Genomic DNA, 21,928 nt, shown 5'->3' with positions numbered 1-21,928 from the left:
GTGGGCATTTGTCATGTCTTATAACCATCCACCTCCCCAGAACTGTCATACTGGAAAAGAAAACATATTAAAAGATGCATCTGTGCAAGTTGACTTTAAAACAACTCCTAAGCCCACAGTTATAAAAATGGAAAATATATTTCTCTGTAAAGAAAACCTGCAAGTTAGCTAATCAAACTTTAGCCTCAGGTGTTCAGAGAGGTGTCACTAAGGGCTATTAATGTTGCACACATAAAGCCAGCCTGCAAAAATAGCAGAGGCTTAAGACATAAACCACAGTGTGACTCCTCTCCACCTTGCCCAGCTGCATGTTCAGGGTGATCTGTACTCCAGACTCCAGTATAGAATAGAAATACCCAGCCTAGCTTTAAATACACTGATGCAGGCATTGGAATCATTTTAGCAGCACCGTGCTTGGAAAAATCTAATTTACCCAGGTAGCAGGAAGGCAGCCAAGGTCATTTTAACAATTCCAGGAGCCTTCCCTTCTATTCCTATCATCACTCATTGATTTTTTAAAGAGGCATTAATAAAACTAGGAGGTAGTACCTCCTCCTCGCATTGGAGAGCTGAAAAAAATTGCTTCTGAAGTTAAGTCCTGTTTTTCCATATCTTAAGACTGGTGCTGATTTTTAATTTTTGGGTTGAATTGCCAAAGCAGATCCATGCCTGATTTCAAAATGAGGATAGAGGCTCTGGTTTCTGCAAATGATGAGGGACTTTCCTCACGTTGATTTAGGCAGCTCAGGGTTAGGCTTCCAACTTTTGGCTTGTTGCTGAAGGTGCCTTTTACAAGCCAGTATAGAAGAGCTGGTACTTCTGGATGGTCCATCCCCAGTGTCTAACACAGGGGGAGATACATCAGCGTCTGGAGCTGGCGAGAAAAGGAACCCAGAGTGATTATTTCAGACATAAATAACTAACATTCCAAAGGTACACCTCAGGCCCTGTCCCACCCAGCCACGTTACCAGGCAACTGGTGACCACTGCTGCCCATGCGGAAAACATGTCCCCCAAGGTCTGGAGGGCCGAGCTCTGGCGTTCGGCCATCACATCCCCAAGGCAAAAGTTGCTAGACAAGCCTCTTCTGCCCTGCCATGCGCCTCCAGAATTTGCTATTTTCCTTGACTGAAAGGACACTTTGGTTACCATGACGCCAGACACTTTTCTCCCCTCTTTCACCCCACGCTCCTCTGAGGTGGCTGCTTGGCATAAACATCATTCCACGCCCCATCTCTCTGCTGCCATACAGGGCAATTCCCTCGATGGAAAACCAGGAATGAAGTGGGTGTCAGGGAGCCGTGAGGGTCCTGCTCAGCCCAGAGCAACTCTCCAGGGCGGAGGCAGGACATGGCCCCAGCCTCCCCACCGCCTGTCTGGGGCCTCTCCCCAGCCCCCAGTGGGATGATGGCCACCCTCAGGGGCCCAGGCACCCTCAGCAGCCAGGCCCCTGGAGGGGGAACAAGAGGGGCCCTGACGCCGGTGTCCTCTCTCAGTGAGGGGCATCCTGGGGGCCCGTAGCTGCCTGTGCCCTGAGGGAGAGGGGGCCGGGGCCGAGCATGGCAGCAAGGCAGGGCCTCAGCAGCCTCCACCGTGCCTGGTGATGCCAGACTGGGCTGCTTAAGCTCTGTGAGCTCCTCCAAGCGTGTCCCTGTGCCCACAAAACGGGTCCAGAGGGCAAGGAGTGGGGTGCACTTAAAAATCCTTATTAAAAAAAATGAACAGAACAGGTAAGACAGATCCCAAAGATCCTGTGCTGCAGATAAATGGTTTTGCAGAGCAAGCAGCTTTCCTCCTGAATGCAGGCAATGTGACAGTAAGCTGTTTCACTTCAAGGAAAGCAGAGGCTGGCCTGCCATGACAGAAATGAGAAGGTTTTGAGAAGGAATGAAAACTGAAGAATATTTGAGTCTGCAAGATGGGTTGAGACTGTAAAATCAAAGCACCACTGTTTGCTTTGCACGCTCACCCAGCAGACGTGGCCTTGGCGCATTTCAGCTGGGACTTACCTTTCCTTTGCAATGAAACAAGACTCGGCTCCCTCATCCATACAAAGTGCTTTTAACAGAAAAAAAGAATAAAATAGCGAAAGGTCTTTGTCTTTCCCCTCACACTAAATTTGCCATCTGACCGTGTTTTTTAAATGTTTAGAAGCATGAAAGAGTAAATGTCAGGTATCAGGCTTTTCATATGTTTATACTGGAGGCAAATCCCCACACTTCCCAATGCCATGTCCAAATTCAGGTTTCCAGTATAAAGAACCTGACTGTTAATTGAAGTTTTCACTTTATTTAAAGGTCTGTGTGACTTCAAATACAACATTTCAGGATATATTATTTTATGAAATAAAATTAGAAGATTGTCGTAATCCAAATAGAGAGAATCCTGGTCTCACTGGTGTGGTTTACATTTTAAGGAATCTAATACAATATACAAGATTTCTTCATGTGTCTTTTTTTTTTTTTTTTTCCCCAGCAGACACCTGCTTCCATGCAGATGGACTAATATGTTCAAGATGTATCTTTATATGTATTTGAGGACATTTAACAGCTGACAGATGAAATTGGTTTCCTTATGGAATATGTGATATTCAGAAGTTGATTGACCTGTAGACAACATTAAAGAAAACCAACAGGGCCACGTCCACGTCCTTATGAGCTGCCAGAATTAATCTGAAGTCACTGGACTGATGACAAATTACACCAGCCTCTGCTGAGCACATAAAACACAATAGTGACACCTGTTTTATGTCTAGCTTTCCCTACTTCTTATTCATTGCCATAAAAGAGATTCACGTATCAAATTTGCTGTTATACTAAGAATCTAACCACAATTTGCATAAGCATACATTTTAATGTACTGCACACTTCACCTCAATACTGTCTATTCTCATGCTGTTTGCCCAAAATCTTTAGGCTGAGTTGTCATTTAGCAGCTATTACAATATTTAAATTTCCATATAATCCACAGGGATCTTTATATTTCTGCCTTATATTTATATATTAGCCTGCATCATTTGGAGCCTTTTGTCACACATAAGAGCATTTTTTCTTCCATGATGAGTTTAATTATCTGAAAATCTCTCAGTCTTGACTCAGTTTGGTATGATAAGCATAGATTTGCATTGTTATCCCAAGTCAATGGCAGTATGTTTCATCAAGCCAACGGTTCACTGTTTTTAAAGGTTTGTGTCTCCTCACAAGGTTTCAGTGGTAAACCTTCCAAAATATCATACTTAAATTCAGGAGGGCATGCTTTTGTTAACTTCTACAGCTATACTAGGAATCTAGATTCTGAACATTTATATTTACTTCATTCTTTATGATTAAATCACTCAGATTATTATGATTATCTAAAACAGTTTAAGTACGCTTGCAAAGGGGTTATTAGAAACCATAAAGATATGTGTGTGTCAGCTTTTCATAAAGAATTGCAAGAATAGTTTTAGCTTTAGAATAAAATTCACAAGAATCAGATGACTCACAATAAACTGGGAATTAATGTTACTAGTTCCTGAAATATCTGAAGAACATGAATGTAATAAATGTGTATTAGTTGAATATATATCTCAGCAAGTCACCACCTGACAATTTCTCACATGCAGATACAGGCAGAACAAGCACACAAATCTGGTTGCCTTCTGATGGAATGTTGTTGCTATGAAGTTGGTAAAGAGGTAATTATTTAGAGAGAGAAATCATCTTTCTACTGTGTACATGTATTGTGACTAGACCAAAAAGTCTTAAATTGTGCCTGGGGATTCCAGGCATCACCACAGAAGTAGAAATAATCATCAATCATAGAATCATTTAGGTTGGAAAAGACCCTTAAGATTATCAAGTCCAACTGTTAAGCTAGCACTGTCAAGTCCACCACTAAACCATGTCCCTAAGCGCCACATCTCCACATCTTTTAAATACCTCCAGGGATGGTGACTCCATCACTTCCCTGGGCAGCCTGTTCCAACACCTGACAACCTTTTTGGTGAAGAAATTTTTCCTAATACCCAATCTAAACCTCCCCTGATGCAACTTGAGGCCATTTCCTTTTGTCCTATCGCTTGTTACTTGGGAGAAGAGACCGACACCCACCTCACTACAACCTCCCTTCAGGCAGTTGTAGAAAGCGATAAGGTCTCCTCTCAGCCTCCTCTTCTCCAGGCTAAACAATCCCAGTTCCCTCAGCCATTCCTCATAAGACCGTGCCCAAGACCCTTCACCAGCCTTGTTGCCCTTCTCTGGACACACTCCAGCAACTCAATGTCTTTCTTGTACCGAGGTGCCCAAAACTGGACACAGTATTCCAGGTGCAGCCTCACCAGTGCCAAGTACAGAGGGACGATCACTTCCTTGCTCCTGCTGGCCACACTATTCCTGATGCAAGCCAGGATACTGTTGGCCTTGTTGGCCGCCTGGGCACACTGCTGGCTCATGTTCAGCCGGCTGTCGACCAACACCTGCAGGTCCTTTTTGTCCAGGCAGCTTTCCAGCCACTCTTCCCCAAGCTTGTAACATTGCATAGGGTTGTTGTGACCGAAGTGCAGGACCCAGCACTTAGCCTTGATGAATCTCATACAATTGGCCTTGGCCCATCAATGCAACCTGTCCAGATCCCTCTGTAGAGCCTTCCTACCCTCAAGCAGACCAACACTCCTGCCCAACTTGGTGTCATCCGCAAACTTACTGACGGTGCACTCAATTCCCTGGTCCAGATTGTTGATAAAGATATTAAACAGAAGCAGACCCAATACTGAACCCGGGGGAACACCGCTTGTGCCTGGCTGCCAACTGGATTTAACTCTGTTCACCACAACTCTCTGGGCCTGGCCATCCAACCAGTTTTTTACCCAGCGAAATGTAGGCCTGTCCGAGCAATGAGCAGCCTGTTTCTCCAGGTGAATGCTGTGGAGAACACTGTCAAATTCTTTACTGAAGTCTAGGTAGACAACATCCACAGCCTTTCCCTCATCCACTAAGCAGGTCATCTTGTCATACAAGGAGATCCAGTTAGTCAAGCAGGACCTGCCTTTCACAAACCTATGCTGAGTGGGCCTGATCGCCTGGTTGTCCTGCACGTGCCATGTGATGGCACTCAAGATGATGTGTTCCATAACCTTCCCCAGCACCAAGGTCAGACTGACAGGCCTGTAGTTCCCTAGATCCTCCTTCTGGCCCTTCTTGTAGGTGGAGATCACATTTGCTAACCGCCAGTCAACTGGGACCTCCCTGGTTAACCAGGACTGCTGATAAAGGATGGAAAGTGGCTTGGTGAGCCTTTCCGCTGGCTCCCACAGTACCCTTGGGTGGATTCCATCTGGCCCCATAGACTTGTGTGTGTCTAAGTGGTGTAGCAGGTCACTAACCATTTCCCCTTGGATTATGGGGGTTTCATTCTGCTCCCCTGTCTTCCAGCTCAGAGGGCTGGGTACCTGGAGAACAACTGGTCTTACTAGTAAAGACAGAGGCAAAGAAGGCATCAGCATCAGCCTTTTCCTCATCATTTGTCACTGTATTTCCTCCCGCATCTGATAAAGGATAGAGATTCTCCTTAGCCCTTCTTTTGTTGCTAATGTATTTATAGAAACATTTTTTATTGTCTTTTATAGCAGTAGCCAGACTAAGTTCTAGTTGGGCTTTGGCACTTCAAATTTTCTCCCTGCATAACCTCATGACATCCTTGTAGTCCTCCCAAGTTGCCTGCCCCTTCTTCCAAAGGTTATAAACTCTCCTTTTTTTCCTGAGTTCCAGCCAAAGCTCTCTCTTCAGCCAGGCTGGTCTTCTTCCCCGCCAGCTTGTCTTTCAGCACATGGGGATGGCCCACTCCTGTGCCTTTAAGATTTACTTCTTGAAGAATGTCCAGCCTTCCTGGACTCCTTTGCCCTTCAGAACTACCTCCCAAGGGACTCTGTCAAGTAGGCTCTTAAACAGGCTAAAGTCTGCCTTGTGGAAGTCCAAGGTAGCAGTTCTGCTGACCCGCCTCCTTACTTCTCTGAGGACCGAAAACTCTTATCATTTCATGATTGCTATGCCAAAGATGGCCTCCAACCATGACATCACCCCCAAGTCCTTCTCTGTTCACAAACAACAGGTCCAGCGGGGTGCCTTCCCTAGTTGGCTCCCTCACCAGCTGTGTCAGGAAGTTATCTTCCACACACTCCAGGAACCTCCTGGACTGTTTCCTCTCTGCTGTATTGTATTTTCCAGCAGACATCTGGTAGGTTGAAGTCTGCCACGAGAACAAGGGCTAGCAATTGTGAGACTTCTCCCAGCTGCTTATAGAATATTTTGTCTGCCTCTTCATCCTGGTTGTGTGGTCTGTAAGACTCCCACCATGACATCTACCTTGTTGGCCTTCCCCCTGATTCTTACCCATAAACACTCGACTCTATTGTCACCATCATCAAGCTCTAGACAGTCAAAACACTCCCTAACATACAGGGCTACCCACTGCCTCTCCTTCCTTGCCTATCCCTTCCGAAGAATTTATAGCCATCCATTGCAGCACCCCAGTTGTGCAAGTCATCCCACCATGTTTCCATGATTGCAACTATATCAGAGTTTTCCCACTGCACAGTGGCTTCCAGCTCCTCCTGTTTGTTGCCCATGCTGCATGCATTGATGTAGATGCACTTCAGTTGGGCTATTGATCCCACCACCTTTTTTAGGGGAGAAGCCCTAATTCCTATGTGACCATTATCAGGTGCTTCTGTAGTTTCTAATACATCAATAACCCTTGCATCTTTGCTGTCACATGGCTCTCCATCCCCTACCTCCATTGAGATGGCAGACTGAAGGACCTTGCTAGCACACCATCCCTCAAACACTGGCATGCCGCCCACAGGCTTATCTCTAGCAAGCCTGGTTTTATCCCTTTCCCCCTTCAAATCTAGTTTAAAGCTCTTTCAGTGAGCCCTGCGAACTCCTGTGCAAGGATCCTTTACCCCCCTTGAGACAGGTGTACCTTGTCCCTCACCAGCAGCCCTGCCAGTCCTCTGCTCGCTGGCATGGCAGCACTGGCACACGCCGCTCTTCCTCACAGGACCCTGGAAAGGAGGAAACTGGAGACGAGTTGTGTGTGCACCCTCCCATTAGAGACAATGCTACCCTGCGTGGCAAACGCTGCTTCGAGGTCAAAGAACATCTGTTCTGTGCTCCACTCTATGTGAGGACATACTGTTTTCCTTCAGTCCAGCTCACTCAGCCTTAAGCAGAGGCTTTAGGGCTTAGGTCTAAATGAGTTATTTACATGAAGGGATAACCTGTGAGTCAAGTTCCACAAGAGGCGTTAGAATAAGCAGTACAAGATTGCCACAGGATTGAATAAATCCAAATATTACCATATTTTCTGGGAAGAAAATAAACACCACCCAAGAGAAAAAGTGGTCAGAAATCAGAGACTTGTCTGACCTGAGTTGTACATACCTCGGTGTTGTTGCTCAGGTCGACATTCCCACCAAATAACTGGCCAGAATAACACTGCTGCTGAATTCAGTTGCTGCGCTGCTAACCCAGCTGTTAAATACTGGGAATTCAAACAATGATCTTTCTAATGTACTGAGTTAGTTTTGTTCCCACCCAACTTTCCTATCTCCCCTTTCACTTTATTATTTAAGGATCTATTACCATGGGTTTGTACAACGATTTAATCATACAAGGCCTGATCCTGTGAGGTGCTGAATACCTTCAGCTACATTTACCACACATCACCAGAGGAATGTTTTGTCTTTGGCTACATTTTCTGCCTGGCTGTTTCCCCTGTGTTTTCCACATGTAGTGGTGCTACATGATCCGTTTAAAGGGCACCTTCAACGTTCTTTGTATTCGTGATACGCAGAATTATTAAAGTATTTGATTTAGTAAAGTAACTATTTTAGCAAGGTAATTAAGCATGTTTATAAGTTTAAAAGCAGAGGGTACTTCCACAGACTTCAAGGGAACTATTAATATGTTTAATGTTATTAATAAAATTAAATTCCAGCCAAAATGAGCTTTTTGCTTTATTTCCTGTTTATGTCATACAGGTCCTGAAGAAGTGGCTAGTGCTAGGGATTCAAAAAGCTGCAAGGGAGCCTGTGACATCCATTATGTCGCACAGCCCCTACGCAGCAAAATAAACATCACGGAAGCCATAAAAACAAATCATCATCTTAAACTAACAAGGCACTTCACAAAGGCTTTCCAAAGCACTCCGCAAAACAGATGGATTAAATTATGGCATATTGTTTGCACAGCCGCAAATACATGTAATGAAGATCAAGTCCTTGTCCAAAAGAATTTATCACCTGAAACACAACTACCTGTAGGGAGAACCATGACAGCTCTTTAACAGCTTTGTGCATTTTAGATTCTCCAAGGACAAAGGTAACTGGTCAATCCATCAGGTCTATAAATAACAATAAATAATAAGATTCTGAATCTATTTTAATAAAGAGCTCTCTAATTTCCCCAATAGTAACAATTCCATTATAAAGCTGCCAAATTTCATTAACTTTCTATTTCCAGTAAAACCTAAAAAGGAGGTGCCAGCCATTCAGTAAGAATTGCCAATTTTGGTCAAACAAAAACATGGGACTACAAGCCAGATCTTTCCAGAGATTAATGAGAAGAAGGATCCTGACAAAACACCACCACTGAGATGAGAACTTTCACTGAGCTGATGGGCCTCTCCAGCTGGAGAGATTACAGAGGCAGAAAATCAGGGTTAGGCTGAAGTATTTTAAATGGAGTCTTCGGCTAGACTCACCCATGTTTGTAATGTTTGAATTACAGAGTTGCCACCAGCAGAGAGAAGGGAAGGCAACAACTGTCTGCAGAAGGAGGGGGAAGGAACAGCTCTGAGCAGGGGGAAAGTAATTTCTCCAGCAAACATGGCTGAAGTGCACTCATGCCCTTGCCAAAGCAGTCCCTTTAAAGCATGATATAACTCATCTACATGGTTCTCCCCTGAAGCTAGAGCAAACATCTCTTGCTCACCCCTCACCTGTAGCTTCCCAGCAGATAGATCAATCAGTAGCAGTTAGTGACAGGTGTATCATTCTTCATGTGACTCTTGATAGAGAAAACAAGACAGCAGCTGCCCTTATTTGGAGTAAAGCACCACTGCCCTTAGCAGGTTTCAAGCAGTCAAGGAGCTGTGCTATGGCCTCTGCAAGCTACTGTTGCTTTAAAGACCAAAACATGCTCTTCAAGCTTCTTGGTGAAGAATTCAGCATCCTTAAGAAAGAAAATAAGTGCAGTCAATCACACTTGCCAAAAGTCAGTCAAAGGATGAGCTATTAAACTGAAGCTACTGCATTTATCTGGCTGGAACTAGTCCTTATATTCCCCCTTAAGCAAGCTACCAAAAAGTTTTATACAAGCAAGCATTCCACTGACTTTGAGAGCCTTCTTTTGTGCCTAAGGATATCATACAAGGGGAAGACTTCCCAAGGTCTTACCAAAAGCTGTAAAATTATTAGCTGGACACATGCACTAAACAGCATGGATGTGAACAACAGTGTTTGCCTCTAGTTCATATGCATATCTCCCTCTGAGAACATGAAGCATTAAAACCAATCATTGAAATCAGTATTGGCAGATTGTCTGTGTATTAGTGTGTTCTGGCCTCAGGTACAGGGAGATGTCAAGCTAACTTTTTAATTAAAATTAATTTATTGTGTTTTTCTAGCCTGGTTGAAATAGTAAATGCCCATATGTGTAGCATAACAGTGTTTAATCAGTAACTAATTTCAATGTCTGAAATTTGACAAAAAAAAAAAAATCATGGAACAATCTTCCAAATGAATTTCTAAAGTGGACATTAATTTTCCTGGCTACAGTTAAGAAAACAAAATTGAACATTTACCAAAGTCGCTGACAAAATACAGCTCAGCACAGATTCAGATTTTCCATGAATATTTTTGATAAGTGATTGATGGTTTATATTATTACCATACGCAGTATTTAAACATTTGAAAAGTGAATCTTATAAGGAAACAACATAGAAGATAATATTTAATTTCCAGTAGGAAGAATTCAAGAATTTTCAGATGAAAGTGGTCTGTATGTGGATTGAGTACATCATGTAAACATGATTTAAATGTTTGTAACAGAGTGGTTGTGTAGCGTATCTAAAACCTATCTAAAACCCATCAAAAACAATTAGCAATGTTTGAAACTAAAGTAATAATCAAGATTTACAAGCTGTAGAAAGTTTAAAAATAATAAGCTGACATTTTAAGTACAGGCAGGAAATACTTCAATGCATTTTGAAAATGCAGTCAAGCAACAATATTTTGTTACCTGCAGTGAGTTTTATGAAGAAAGAAGTGTACAAAAAGTGTCTGTTTTCCCTAAACAATACTCTTTCTGGATTTGGATTCCACACAAACTAATTTCATTTCAAACACTGTAGGAAAAATTTATTTAGATTAAACCTTTGCTTTCAACATAACAGATAATCACAGTACAGCTCTACATTACAGTGGCCTAAGTTCAAATTGGGAGGAGGAAACGCAGAGATTCACTCTTACGAGAATTCTGGTTTGGTTGTGCATAAGTATTCAACATTTCCATCATAAGGAGGAAATCTTTTATCTTAATGTAGACCTAATCCTCCTAAGTCTCTTCCACCCAGTCCTCCATTTAGAAATAAAGGCATGTAATATTTATTACAACTAGAAGAGAAGCTGGCCTGGTACACTTGTACTAGATGGAATAACTGTGTACAATTTATCTAGCTTTTCTCTTCATGAAAAAGGTTCAAAATGTGCTCAGACTATGACCTGTTGTTGGAATCCAACAGAACTGTGTGGAAAGAGAAATGTCAAATTTTCTTCTAACGATCATACATCAGTGGTGTTGCAAACCATGTTCCAAGGAAAGCAGAGCAGCATTTTAGAGTAGTGCATAGCTGAGTGGCATAACTTTAACTATCAGTCTTTTTAACTTACTCTATCCAGGAATGTTTTCATCTGAATAACTTAGTCCAGTAGCTTTATTCTTTTCAATATATTATTAAGAACACAGAGGGCTATGAACTTCATGAGTATCACTGCTGAACTTGCCTTTCTTTGTTGACTCTATGAAGAAGTTTTGGAGAAAAATAACAAAGATTTTTTTAAAACTCTTTTATGCTGGGAAATGTCTTTTTCTCATAAGACATATTCCATAGGGTACCTTTTATTCTCTCTCAGTGTGACACCTGAGTTTATACAGATGAGCCAATCTTATGCAAGGTGAAACCTTGATTTGAATTGGCCAGAATCCTATGTACACACTCGTGCCCTGGAAAAAAACGCTTATTTAGAAAAAAGATATCTTTATCTTTCTTTGAAGACTGGAGTGACGGGAGCATTGACGTTGGTGAGGAGAGTGGGGCTGGGAGGCAGCTGTTGGACTGACAAAACCAAACCAATGAAACTAGTTTATAAAGTTTTGCAGCCCAGTGCCATTTCCTCCAATGACGACAATGACACAAAAACCCTCTCTCTTCTAGGAAAAGAATGGAAACTGTGACGATGCAGTACACTTTTAAAAAAAACAGCTTTGTGCTAGGGCTGGCCAAATTGCTGTCTGGGCCAATGATGTGACATTTGTACAGATGAAGTTGGGAAGAAAATTACTTTTATACCTTTTACACTGACCTGGAAATTTATTTCTTTTGGTTTAGATATTCTGCATTAATCTCTTAACCTCAAAGAAAAATTTCCAAATAGCTATATTGGAAAACCAACTGCCTAATCCCTCTGTGAGTGAAGCCAATTCAAATGTTGCTTGAGCAAAGGCAAAACCCTGGAGGTTTTGTCTGGGTTGGTTTCATGGCCTGATCTAAAGCTGATTGCAGGCACTGGAAGCAGCACCACTGCCTTGCTCGAGTCTTCAGTCTGCTCTATGCTCCTGATCTCTTGTCACCTAACATTTCCTTTGCTGGAAGAAAGTGGGCAGAAATTTGGACAGTGGGACAATCATCCCCTTTTTTCCTGAAAACAAGGAGGCTCCTCCTTTAGGAGGAGCAAGAGCTTAAGGAAAGCTTCAAAGCAAGGTCTTAGCGTAGGTGCTAATTGCTACCTGAAGGAGCTCCTCTCACTCCACTGAAGGCATGTCGAGCCTGGGAGATCAGCTTCTAGCATGAGCATGGAAAGTGAATGCTGCCCCTGATTTCCTATATTTGCCTTTGCAATATTTTTCACACTGGCAGGACTGTTACAAGGAGATATGTTTACCTGTGAGCTGAGAGTGTTTCAGCAGCAGTCATTAAGGAACAGGAGAAGAATAAAAAAGACTAAACATACTGTCACTGTCACCTCTTAGTTTCATTTTCAGAGTCAATCCTAAATTTAGCAGTGTCACTGGAAACAATGCAAATAAACCCAGCACAAGAAAGGACTGTTTAATCTGCCACTGAAGTGGTAACATTTGAATTTCTGTGTAAAACCTCTAAAATTTTAGTAAAACCTAAGGTTTCTCCAAAAGACGTAAACTTGTGAAAATTCTTGCAATTTCTGTCCACCATTAAATGAACTGCATGATCATAAGAGAAGGCAGAATTTGGGGGATACATTTTATCCTATGAAAACAAGGAATAAGCTGCAATTTTCCCTGCTGAATGAGGTCCACCTGGATTTCTGCCCCTTGCATTCTATAGACTGTATGTTTGAACTCTTGCTAGCAAGAAATTTAAATTTCAAGAACTCTTTTAAGTGGCATTTCTGGATTGTACTGTACAATTAATAAATTACAATTTATTAGTACAGAATAGCCTAGAGCTCATATGGAAATGAGGTGCCTATGCACATGTAACACCAATAACACAATCTCTGATTTGAGATGAGTATGGCTTGCAAATTATTTATAAAATTCCTTATGATGCTCAGGTGTATCTTGTATGTAACTGCTCATAGACATGCATAAACCTGTGTGTTAATGACATTTAAAAGGCAAACCCTGTCCGTAGCCATACGTCGTATGTAGGTTCAAAGGAATTGCACTGTGAAGGTAGTGAACATCATATGGAACTTCTGTGCAGGTGGAAAATCTGCATAGCTGGTCATAAAGAAAGTTGGCTTGCCAGGGGTAAAGACCATTTTCTGCTGTCAAAGCTAAACCCTAATCCAGAAAGATTCTTGACTACAGGTTTAAAAATAAGCCCTTGAGTAGACTCACTGCTTTGAAATAAGGTATATCCTTAGGAGTGTTGCTGGGTTGAAATGAAAGGTTAACAAGAATTTTTAAATTTCCTTTCCTTTGTTTATATGTTAACAAACTAATTATAGTATCATACAATACTAATTGCAAAGTACATTTCTTTCTACAAACATTTAGCATATAGTGCTGTATACCAGTACAATGGACGTCAGGTATCTCAAAAAATAAAAGAAACAGAATAATGTGCAGAAGAAAATTGCAAAAGAGGGATTTGCAGGCCTTAAAAGAAAGAAAGGTAATAAACATAGTGCTGCTGACCAACTACTCATAACTGAGGCTACTCAGCACCTATTTCTTCTGGAGCAGAACCGGACACTGCTCAGCGTTCAAAGCTATTTTGAACCCAAAATGCCCCTTTCAAACCTCACCTTTTCCTCTGTAGGTCTGTTCAAAATTATTTTCAATGGTGGGAAGAGCCTGATTTACAGAACACATCCCCAGAACTTCTGCCAGCCTCAGCATCTTCAAAGACTTTCAGATTAATTATTTTTAAATTAACTATTTCATACATTAACTCAAAGCTTCCCTTGAGAACATTTCCATTGTATACATGTATATGAAGTGTATTTCTGTAAGAAATTACTGGTGAAATTAGATTCACTGCCATTCTCTCACCTTTTCTGCACCTACTTTATGTGTTAGGTTTGCTTTTTAATTCCAAATATTTGGGAAAGTCTGTTTACAGATTTGGAGAAAAAAAAATGTAAATATCAAATCAGGACTCTTCACTTAAAGTTCAGTTCACTTCTGAACCTAAGGTGGGAAAGGCATATTTGAACCCAAATCATGAGTATTTCCAATTCTAGTAACCTGAATCAAGTCTTTGTGAGAAAATTGTTTTGTGATCTCACAACATTAGATTAATTACTGCTGCTTTTGAGAGAAAATACTATGTAGAACTGAAAAACTTAACACATTGATGTACAAAATAGTTTGAAATAGCAATGTCAGTCTAGTTGTTTTTAAATGTATTTATTTCTGTCTGTTTTTCTTTACAAAGCCAGGTTCCACTAAAATGGGCCTTTTGTTTAGATATACTGAAAATTGCCCTGAAAAAATATATCATCCTCTCCCAAAAGGTTTCTACTGTTAATCAGCAGTGTAGAAGGAGGTAGTGTCTCAAGGCTAATGAAAGGTATGCTGGTTATTAAAAAGCTTGATGAGTTTTAAATCATTGCCATAATGGATGCGCTTTAGAGGATGCTGTAAATTATTTTGATTGCACTCATGTCCCATTTCAGACCACTCTCACTTTCTTAGTAAACAGGCAACACAGGAAGCCTGCTCAAACTGATCTTTTTCTTTGCAAACTGTAATACCATACTTCAAAACCTCAGGAAAGTGATTTCAAAACTTTTCAGCTGTTCAGGAACCCGGACTAATCCGCTGAAATCTACTGACCTCACATATGGAAAATAACCAAGTAGGAACTAATGTGTATATCCTCTTTGAACTTCCTCTTACAAATTTCAGACTTAAGAAAAAGGCTGAAAGGGAAAAGCATTCTTTCCTATAAACATTAAGCTTTACAATACCATTCGCTTTCCGTTCTCAAATTAAACCGGAGCCCACATTTTGTTATGGTTTTAAATTGTCTGCAATAATAACACCTTCCCCCTTCTAAAATGTAGAAGCATATCCAGGATCATAATGTTTGGGGTTGTTTTAAACCACTTAGGAAGTCTGCAGAAACTGGACTCCCACAACTGCTTTGCATTGAGAGGAGAATAGGTTCCCAAAAGGAACAAGAGGTCTTTGTTTTGCGTTGTTTAAGATGCAGTACAAAGGAAACTCTTTGACAACAAACAAGCCTTAACAGACCTTAGAAACAACCAGGGTAAAAAAAAAAAATCTTTCTCTTACAGGATATGAAAGAAACAAATTTCACTGCATTCCTCAAGCTTCTTATGTTTTTTCCCAGGCACTACCTGACATGTTCCCAAAGCCACAGAGGACTCCATCCTAAAAGATGGGTGCATTCCGCCCCTGCCCACTTCACCGTATCTCTTAAGAAGTGTTCAGAGCATTGCACACTCATTTCTAAAGTTCAGCTTCCTGGATATTGGTGTCCTGCTAACTCTCAGCAGACAGTTTTTCTTCCATAATGCACAGCTTTCTCCTGTTAAGTGTGATATCTTTTGCTGAATGCATCCTTTTCCAAACAGCCTTTTTTTTCCTGAAAGATCAAGCTTTCATTTGTTGTTTTTGTTCCATTCACTGAGAGACCAGCTGAGTGTCCTGATACTTCTCTTCATCATATTTTCATTTTTTTTGTAAAAGACTTTTGCTGCTCTCTTGTCTCTGGGGTTGGTCCTACATGGCTGAAATGTGTGGGAGTTTTGCCACTGAATTGCATGGGAGCAGAAACAGATCCTCAAAGCAAGGTAAGTTTGTCAAAGACCAAGTCGGTCTCCAGATATGCAGAGTGAGATTCATTTACTCTTCATATTAACTGATTTTGTTTACAGCATACTTTCTGGTTTCTAGTAAGCATATAACAGTGAAATATTGGGAAACAACACAAAAACATGAACCTGTATAAGCTTTTCAAACTCAGTATCTTTTTTATCAGTAAAATACATAATGTAAAATAGGGAATTTTATAAAACTGTTCTTGATTTCCATCTCCAGGACAGTATTTCAGGCAAGTGAAGAAATCTGCCATTCACTTTTGAAGTGTGTTTGAACTGACAGAAAGCTTTCATCCATAAATTCATCAGCTGTAATGCAAAATTCAACACTGCATCACCTTTGCTTTCTCTCTCTTTTTATAAAAACTAAAAAAATAGTGTGTCATGAATAGATGGAACTAAGGTGAACAACTGTCACGTAAAAGCACTGAAGCATGGAGGGAACTGTTTCCCTTATGACACTCCCCACATCATGTACATGTAGCCAGAACAGATGTATGTGCTCAATTCCTCAGGTGACTAGAAGTGTTAGCATGGCTTTATACTCCCAAAAAGTAGCTAGCATTCTTCTTTACCACCTCACCTCCTCTGCAAACCAAAAAAACCTACCTTTCAGCACATGTTTCAAGAGGCAAACTAATGCTTTCTCCAAGATCTGAAGAGAGGCAGCCCCAACACTTCTAGAGATTCAAGGCCTACTTTGCAGCCAACCCTCACACAAGCACCTTTTTCCATTCACAATGATACATAAATAAATATTTGTTCATGTGTCTCTTTTGCAGGGTCTGTGGCATTGATGGAGTAATGAGATAAATCCATCGGAAAAAGGCAAATCTTGTGTACTCTTGTCATGAGAGCTGCATTGATGCAAAATACAGGGCAGTGGCTTGAATTTACAAAACAGACAATGACTGAAGGGAATGGGAGAGGAATGGCACCACAGCTGCCAGTTCTGTCTCCTGTACTATTAAAATGTTATGAGAAGTCTCCATGAAAAACACAAGCTACAACAGCCAGCAGTGGTGGACTGATGATGCATTTCAGTTTTATGTACTTTGGGTAAAATGAAGCCATGAAAAATTCTGTTATGCAAGACATGATCCAGAAAAGCTGCATCAGATGACATCAGAATGCAATTAGCTTTCTCATGATGAAAGGGCAGCATCTGAAAGTCTTTGTATCTCTCAACCTGAGACAAGGAACAAGCAGTAGATGGATAGCACACAGTGCTCAGAAAGTCATATGGTTGTGCACAGATGTGTCATTTTTTCCAAGGCAGATACTATTTGCTTGCCAACCTCACCAGCTGCATAGTAATTTTAGGATCATCCAATCGTATCAGTATGTATGAGACAGTAACCTCACTCGGTAGTCTGTTTGTCATCTAGCCGGTGCATTTGTATGATCTTACACGATCATTTGCACTGGCTTCTGTGAGAGACTTGCTAATAATGAGAAGCTTCAAACTATATTTCCTGTTCTGCAACAGAACAGGAATTTTGTGGGTAAAAGAAATGTAAGACTGGCCATGTTCATGCTGATTTACTGAGACAAAATCTCTTTAAAATCATGCAAATATTGGGAAATATACGTTTCAAAAGCGATGGGAAACTTGTGCCCAGCCAGAGACAAGGAGTCCCACAGAGACCTGCTTCTTGGGATGCTGCAGTTCTCTGGTCAGCACCCCATAACACAATGTTCAGTTCCAACCACTGCATGTCAGGACTCTTCAAAGGCACAGTTCCCTATTTCTTCCCTTTCAATAATCATAATACAAGATTTAAAATACTGAAAACTATAGTCTATGAACTAACTTGTCAAACCAAATTAATCCCTCAGGTGCCCTGCACTGCCTGGACCTGCAAACAGTAGCAGATGGCAAAGATTCGGGGCTCAAACCTCTCCTGGTCTGTGGTGGGTCCAACCCAGCCTGGACTCTCAGGCAGGTAAAGCAACCAACTGGCTGCCCACTTTTCCCTTCCCTTGTGATATGGACAGGGCAGTGGCAGTTCCCAGGACCTGGCATCACACTGGTTTCATTTTGCCTTCTCTGCCCCTCCCTGTATTCACAGGGCCCCAGGCCTGCTGACAGGAGGTCTTAATGCTGCTGATGTTCAGCTCCTGTCAAAGAAAGTGGTCATGGTTAAATCCTGTAGTTCAAAATTTCCTTCTTGCAAGAATTTAAGAGGAAGCAAAGGAGACATTATTCCCACTGTTATCACTGAGACCCCACATTGCATGACAGGGCTGTAGCCGACTGACACACAGCCCGTCTGCCCTCTCCATCACATGAAAACCCTGTCTGCATACAAATTGTTTTCAATGTGTTTGTCTCTCACTTCTTGGCAATTACAACTCAGCAACCCTTAAATAAAGTCTCATTTGATACTGACAGCTCCTTTTTAGAGTAACATTAGGGAGTGGGAACACGTGACCTCTGCTACTCAGCCATAATGGCTTTACTTATTTCTGAGCAGTAACTGACAGTAACTGTCTGTTATAGTACACATTTTGTCAGTGTCTTTTTTTTAGTCTGATTATGTACAAAATTTAACTCTAAAGTGCTTTATTATACTTTAGTCAAACTTTGCAAAACTTACTTTTGTGGCTGAGGAGAATAACTGTGTTTTCTCAGGGCACAAATCTGCCAGACTCTTTCTGACAATGGGAGCCAACAATGGGTTGACCTTGGCTGGAAGCCATGTGCCACCAAGCCACTCTATCACTCCCCTCATCAGCAGGATGGGGGGGTAGAAAATGAGATGGAAAAAAAAAAAAAACCAAAACAAAACTCATGGGTCAAGATAAAGGCAGTTTGATAAAAGCAAACGCAAAGGCCATGCAAGGAAGCAAAAGGAAAACAAAAGATTTATTCTCTACTTCCCATCAGCAGGCGATGTCCAGCCACTTGCCAGGAAGCAGGGCTTCAGTACATGTAGCAGTTGCTCTGGAAGACAAATGTTGTAAATAGCAAATGCCCTTGCTTCCTCCTCCTTTCTCTAAGCTTTTATTGCTGACCCAACATCATATGGTATGGAATATCCCTTTGGTCAGTTTGTGTCAGCTGTCCTGGCTGTCCACTCCCAAGATCTTGCCCACCCCCAGCCTACTTGTGAGGAGGGGAAATGTTGGAGGGACAGCCTTGATGCTGTGCAAGCACTGCTCAGCAGCAGCCAAAGCACTGGCGTGTTATCAACACCTTTCTAGCTACCAATACAGAGCACAGCACTATGAGGGCTGCTATGGGGAAAATGAACTCTATCTCAGCCAGACCCAATACACTCATCAACCAGCATGAATCTCTTATTATAAGATGTTTTGCATCAGTGGGCAAAACCCAAATGTTCCTTGCAGTGATTCAGTGTTGGATAGCCCTATAGGGAGTGATTTGAACCGTGGCAAGGAGGTAGAAACAGAGACCTCGTTACTTCTTTAATGTTCCAATTTTTCAAGTTTTCAACTTTCAAATGAAGAGGTTTTTTTATGCTGATCTGTGATGATATGCGGAATCTGCCCACACTGACTTTCACCCAGGAGCCAGGGAGGAGCATTCATTTTTCACATTTTATAGCCTGTCAACTTGGTAGTGACTGCACCATAGATTTGTTGGCCTTTATTCTGCAATCACTGTCCCAGTCTCAGTGGACAACAAAAACAAGTAGCAGCTCTGAGTGTAGTCTCAGCAGGAGGAGCTGTCAGGTGTTACCCTACAGAGCCCATCAGGGCTGAAATACACCTGACCTCCACTGCTTCATTTGTTGTGTGGGTAAACTCAGCATTTGACTTCCGGCACTATCAGACCTGGACTTTTGACAAACATTTGCCTGCAATATTAAGGCAAGATCCTGTTGATTTTAGCAATTTTCCAGCTTTGTTTGTTCTGGCATCATGAAGAAGTCCTACCAACAGTTGTGATCTGATACCATCTCTGAAACATCCCTTGTTATCAGAGAACACTGCAGTCAGGGAACAGTGATCATGTGAGGAAGGCACTTCCTCTCCCTGCCTCCATTCCAGCTCTTGGAATAATTTTCATGCCAAAGGTAACAAGAGGATGCATACACTGAAATGCATCAGCATTTCCTCACAGCATTCTCATATTGTTCAGCAAACTATTCTCTTTACATGTAAAGAAACACCATCCTAAATGATGATAGCAGGAGTTAAATTGTGTTTGTATCAGCCAAAAAGAATACTTTCTTCATTCACTCTGCAAGGTGTGAAAAATGCACAGGAACTGAATGCTCACAGAATCTGCTTGATGGAGAGCCATGGGTTAGTTCTCAGCTGGAGAAGCACTGTATGGAAAGAACATCTTGCTAACAAAGACTGATTGCTGACTGACTGTGTCCATGCTTTTCAAGTTCTATTCTGGTAACAAAACCTATGTTTCTTCTATGGTTTTATTAATCTGAGACTAGAAAAACACACACTTGTTGAACAAGAAATGCATTTCATATGCAGAGAAGACCCCAGAGCACAAGGGGCTGGTCCCAACCTTATTTGAGTCAGTAGGAAAATTCCTCCTAAACATCTCAGGCTTGCTGGGACAGGCTCCAGATGAAGACAGTGGGGTAGAATGAGACAGGACTTCTCCCTTAATCTGCAAAGCCTTTGCTGCTGACAAACATAAATGCAACAGCAAGAACCATCTGTACTCTTAGTCCTCCTGCTGACTTGTCATGACTGACTGCCAAAAAAGACACGTAATTCACTGACTGATTTTTTGACATACAGTAAAATGGCCAATGACAATTTTTTTTTTTTTTTTCAATTAAAAGACATGCTACATTCAATTATGCTACATCTGTATAACTACATAAAAAAGGGTCAGGGCATGAGCTTGCTTGCCAGACTGCTGATCACCCAGGCTGTCTCACTGTCAACATGTCTCAGCCCAGGCTAACTGCCACCTGCCAGGGAAGAGTATGGGTAAAACTGCGCCTTATGTGGCTTCCTCCCCCTGACAAAGTCCCCCAGTGCTCTCCTGAAGGACTTGGCACCCTCAAGCACCCTGAATGCCCTCACGCCCTGCATGCAACATACACCTGTGGTCTCATGCAATCAGAATACCCCACTTGGAGATGGAAGGGAAAACCAGACAAACTAAAAACTATGTTCAAGCCTGGAAAGACCCTGTGTGGGACCCAGGGAGATACAGAGCCCAGTGACACATGGATGAAGTGCATCTGTAATGATCGCAGGGCCAGAGCACAGACAGTCATCCTGTTTCATTTAGCAGTATAAAGGTAAACCAAGCCTTCTATCTATGGGAGCAGGAGAAACTAAACTTATAAAGGATGTTCAAACCATCTGCCTTTTTTCTGTTAAGCTTGTTCCTCCTAATTTCAGTACTTTGTTAATACACATTTATATAACACTTTCAAAAGCATCCTGCTTGCCCCAGCTGCAATATTTGCTACTACTTTCACTAGCATTTGTTACAAAAATCCATTTCTTCCTGCTTCTGTGTTTTGGCTCTTTTCTTTTTTCTTCGCCCCCCCCCCTTTTTTTTTTGTTTTCTTTTAATAATGGAATATATACACTCAGCAGCTACCATTTGATGTTATATGACCTACTTTTTCTATGGTTTTTAGCACAGAGACTGAGAGCCGAAAATACAGCTAAGGCCAATACAGTTTTTAGTCAAAAGTATAGGAGTTGTATATTCTGCTTTATTTAAGCACCAAATGAAACAATTTCTTTAGCTTCTTCCAGGAATGAGTCCCTATTCTCTCCACAGCTTTGCAAACATTTTGAGCTGGCTCTGTAACTTGCTATGACAGTGCCTGTGTGCCAGCCTCCTTGAGCCTTGACTTTTTTGTTAAATCCTTGAGGATGAATGGGTAAAAATGCTGCGTTCTGGCACAAAGAGTTTATGTTCTGTCAGTGTGAGGAAAGATGAATTAAAATTGCCTTATGTGAAAAAGGAAAGAAAAGGATTTCAGTTAATTAGTTAATTCAGTTAATCATTCAGTTAATGATTCAGTTAATCAGTTAATCAGACCCACTCCCAAGCCTGCTTTCTGAGCTCAAGTGATTACTAATTATAAAATTCCTCAACAGATAAGTGTCCTGTATGTAACTCAGTGCATAGTGCAGCCTATAACAGCCATCGTCAAAACACAGAACACACCTTGAATTCAGGCAAGGTTTTAGATGAGTAACTGTCAGGGGGAATCAGAAAAAAACCTTATAAATGGCTGGAAAGGGTAAAGGGAGAACTGAACTCCAGAGCTGGGAGCATGTGGAGGAAGATATGTCTCATTATATAGTCATGACCTCAAACTATGTCTAAGGATTTCTTGCTTCCAAACTAAAACTGACTTCCTG

This window comes from Pelecanus crispus, chromosome Z, assembly GCF_030463565.1.
Source record: "Pelecanus crispus isolate bPelCri1 chromosome Z, bPelCri1.pri, whole genome shotgun sequence".
In the NCBI taxonomy this organism is placed as follows: Eukaryota; Metazoa; Chordata; class Aves; order Pelecaniformes; family Pelecanidae; genus Pelecanus; species Pelecanus crispus.
Note: the sequence above shows the minus strand (reverse complement) of the source record.